The sequence below is a fragment of the Panthera tigris genome, chromosome X (genome assembly GCF_018350195.1).
Source record: "Panthera tigris isolate Pti1 chromosome X, P.tigris_Pti1_mat1.1, whole genome shotgun sequence".
In the NCBI taxonomy this organism is placed as follows: Eukaryota; Metazoa; Chordata; class Mammalia; order Carnivora; family Felidae; genus Panthera; species Panthera tigris.
This window is the reverse complement of record NC_056677.1, coordinates 103,836,952-103,841,708: the sequence shown is the minus strand read 5'-3', so window position 1 is coordinate 103,841,708 and position 4,757 is coordinate 103,836,952. Positions and strand designations below refer to the sequence as shown.

At 32.6% G+C, this 4,757-nt stretch overlaps 1 pseudogene; it reads right to left on the bottom strand.

The window, feature by feature from the left end:
- Positions 1-4,230: 4,230 nt before the first annotated feature.
- LOC122235594 lies at positions 4,231-4,324 on the bottom strand (annotated as a pseudogene).
- Between the last annotated feature and the right edge of the window lie 433 nt (positions 4,325-4,757).

Here is a 4,757-nt window from a genome sequence, read left to right as displayed (position 1 = left end):
GTCAATTGCAAAAAGACCAGCTCAGAAAAAACACAGAAAGTTTGGTATTAATTTTTCTAACAGTTATATTGAGCTAAAAAACGTTTGGCCCACTCATTACTTCAAAATTATTTAAACAATTGTTCATAGAAATGTAATTTCACTAAGTTTTATGTAAAAAAAATATAAGAAAAAAACAACAAAATGGTGCTTCTGTTCTTTCACAATATAAACATGTTTTTTACTATTTTGCTACTTTTTTACAACTTTAAAATATGACTATGCAAAAATCACATTCATATTTAAAACAGGGAAGGGATATTACTGATAGAAGTCTGAGTAAAATGATGAATATGATACTTTATTATCTTATTTTTAATTCTCCCATACTGGTTAATGTATCTTCTTTAATAAGAGAAGCAAGTATTCATTATAAATTTGATAGAGGAATGCATTTTTAATAGTTGCCTCTGTGAAAGTCTGGGCCTCTTTGTTTTAAATGATTAATGTAATTCATATAAAAAGGGGATGTTGAAGCACATGGATTTAAGTATATTTTATCTGACAGTAGCATTTTGGAAACTGCATTGAAATAAAAATCCTGTTAATTTAATGGCTGTGAAAAAAGACAATATTTAAGGATTTGTTAAATGTATCATGTTTATCCATTGTATATCCATTGCTTATTTTAAGACATTTGGACTGTGATTGGAATGAAATAGATTCTGTTTGCAACTTGTTCCATTTGGAAATCTCAGAGTTACTATGTTTCTGTTGCTATTATTTCTATTAAAATTTTGCCCACAGTGATGGAATAAGTAAAAGTTATGTTATAAAGCTATACTTTGTAACAACTTGAAACCAAATAGATATGATTAAAAATCTCCTCTAATATTACTTATTTCTGACATAAATTTTAGGTACTAGTGTATAAACCTAAAATTATATCTTTGAGATTAAATCAGTAATCAAAAACCTCCTAACAAACCAAAGTCCAGGACCAGATAGTTTCACTGATGATTTTTAACAAACTTTTAAAGAAGAATTAATACCAATCCATGTCACAATTTTCCAAAAATTGAAGATGAGGAAACAATCTCAAACTCATTTACAAGGCCAGCATTATCCTGATATCACAGAAAAGGAAACTCTAAGAAAACCACAGACCAATATCTCTGATGAACATAGATGCAAAAATTCTCAGCAAAACAGTAGCAAACCAAATTCAACAGCACATTAAGAGGATTGTACACCATGATCAAGCAGGATTTAACCCTGAGATGGTTCAACATAAATAAATCAATAAAGGTAATATACCACATTAATAGAATTAAGGACAAAAACCATATGATCACCTCAATAGATACAGAAAAAGCATTAGACAAAATACAACATCCTGTCATGAAAAAAAAACACTCAACAAATTGGATATTGAATAAATATACCTCATCATAATAAAGACCATATATGACAAACCCACAGCTTGTCATATTCAATAGTGATAGTTTGGAACAGTTTCCTCTAAGATTAGGAACAAGACAAACATGTCCACTATCACCACTCCTATTCAACATAGTACTGGAAGTCCTAGCCAGAGCAATCAAGCAAACAAACAAAAAATCAGAAAAGAAGAAGTAAGATTATCTTTGCTTCCATGTGGCATGGCATTATACATAGGAAACCCAAAAGACTCCACCAAAGAACAATGAGAAATAATCACTGGATTCAGGAAGATTGTAGGATACAAAATCAACATACAAAAACCAGTTGTGTTTCTATGTACCAACAATAAAATATCTGAAAAACTAAAGAAAAAAATTCCATTCTCGATAGCATCAAAAACAATAAAATACTTAAGAAAAACTTCAACCAAATAGAAAACTACAAGACTCATAAAATTTAAAAAGACACAAAAAATTGAAAGCTGTTCCAGGTTCATGTATTAGGAAAATTAATATTTTCTTAAATGTAAGCTCTATGCCCAACATGGGGCTTGAACTCACAACCCTGAGATCAAGAGTTGCATGCTCTACTGACTGAGCCAGCCAGGCACCCCAGAAAAATTAATATTGTTACAGTGCCTATGCTACCCAAAGCCATCTAGAGATTTAATGTAATCCCTATTAAGTTCCAATGACATTTTTTACAGAAATAGAAAAAAAATCTAAAATTTGTATGGTACCACAAATGAATCTGAATAGCCAAAATAATCCTAAGAAAGGGGAATAAAGCTACAGCCATCACATTTCCTGATTTCAAACTATTACACAGCAATAGTAATCAAACCCATGTGGTATTGGTATAAAAACAGACACATAGACCAACAGAACAGAACAGAGAGCTCCAAAATAAACCCTCACATACAGGGACAATTAATATTTGACAAGGGACCCAACTAATAATTAACAAAGGAGCCAATATTTGACTCAATGGAGAAAGGACAGTCTCTCCAATAAATGATGTTAGAGAAACTGGATAACCTCAGGCAGAAGTAAATTGGACCCCTATCTTATATCATTCATGAAAAATAACTCACGATGTATTAAAGACTTAAGTATAAAACCTGAAACTGTTAAACTCCTAGAAGAAAGCATACAGAAAAAGGCCCTTGACATTGGTCTTGGCAACCAATATTTTTGGATATGACAACAAAAGCACAAGCAACAATAGCTAAAATATGCAGTCATTCTTTATTTTGTATATGTGAACAGCAGAAAGCAACTACAAATTTAGAGAGAATGTACATGTATTTTAAGCAGAAAAAAATTAATAAATGAACTTCTAATTTATTGACTTTTTATACACTTCTTTTAGAAAAATAAAACATACCGACTGTAACAAATCAAATAACATAAATAATATTCCCCTCCCCACCAACCCCATTCCCTGGATACTAAAATGGCAGTATGGTTTCTTCTTCCATACTTTCTTTCCCATATTTTCATTAGACACATTTCAACATACAAACATAAAGGGATTTTTCTGTTATGCCTACTGTCCTTTGCCTAGATTCCTATCATTGTCTTTTAAATGCTCTCATTGCCTCTAATCTGGCTCTGCTCCCGTTACTTTAAATATAAAGAATGGGAATGCCTGGATGGCTCAGGTGGTTAATCATCCAACTTCACCTCAGGTTGTGATCTCACCTCAGGTCCTGATCTCACAGGTTCATGACTTCGAGCCTCACATAGGGCTAACAGTTCAGAACCTGGAGCCTGCTTTGGATTCTGTGTCTCCCTCTCTCTCTGCCCCTCCCCAGGTTATGCGCTCTCTCGCTCTCTCTCTCTCAAAAATAAACATTTAAGATTTTTTAAAAAATAAATATAAAGAATGAACTTTTTAGCTTAACACCAAGACCATTAATGATTCAATCTCTGCTTACCGTTCTACTGTCATGTTCTGCCACATATATTTTTGCACCATCCACCTTTATTTATTTGTATTTCTTCAAAAATGATATTATATGGATTTGTTTCTGTATAGTTTTATATATCATATTCCTCTTATTTAAACTATGTTTTCCTTCTTTGTCTAGATAAAATCTACCTTTTATTCAAAACTTATCTTGGGACACCTAGGTGGCTTGGTTGGTTAAGCAACCCACTCTTGGTTTTGGCTTAGGTCATAATCTCAGTTTGTGAGTTTGAGCCCCATGTCAGACTATGCTGATAGCACAAAGCCTGCTTGTGATTCTCTCTCTGCCTCTCCTCCATTTGCTCTCTCCTTAAATAAATAAATAAATAAATAAATTTTATCTCAAAATCCAAGAATCATTTCCTGATTCACTCATTGTTTTTCCCATACCATACTTTAGGAAACTTCATACTTTTCACTCCCCTCAATCAAGCTCTGGTCAAACCAGCATATTTTTTAAGCTATTATTTTAATTCCAGTTAGCTAATATACAGTGTAATATTAGTTTCAGGTGTAGAATATAGTGATTCAACACTTCATTCAACACCCAGTTCTCATCACAAGTGCATTCCTTAATCCCCATCACCTATTTCACCTATCTTCCCACCCACCTCCCCTTTGGTAAACATCAGTTTATTCTTATAGTTAAGAGTCTGTTTCTTGGTTTGCCTCTCTCTCTCTTATTTTTTTTCTTTTGCTTATTTGTTTTGTTTATTAAATTCCACATATGAATGAAATCATATGGTATTTGTCTTTCTGTGACTATTTCACTAAATAATGGTATTTGTCTTTCTCTGACTGACTTATTTCTTTCTCTGACTGTCTTTCTCTGACTGACTAAATATTGTGCTTTCTAGGTCCAACCACAGGGGCTATGCTAATCTTCTCTGTATCATTCCAATTTTAGTATATATGCTGCTGAAGCAAGCATAAACCAGTGTATTTTTAAGTCTGATGGCTATATATTCCCATTGCCTCAACCAACACAGCTCTAAGAATGAAACCAGGGACTGAAAATTAGGAGATGCTCACTCTCCTCATGCTTTGGTAATGGATTATTTATACAGCCAATTGCTTAGATTAGTTTCTTATTCTTTTTATCATTCCAAAGAGTTTGGCTTGCCCAGAAGAAAATAAGAAATCAACAAAAAGTCCAATGATTACTAACATTTCACAGTTGAGAAAATTGAATTACAAAAGGTTAAATTCTTTTCTGAGTTACAGGGCTAGTAAGTGACAGAACCAAAACTTTATCTTTAGGAGGACAATTCCAGAACACATGCTCTAAACCATTATAAGATATATAATGACTTTTACCAAAGATATATATTTGATTTTGCCAAAGAAAAATGGACAATATACAG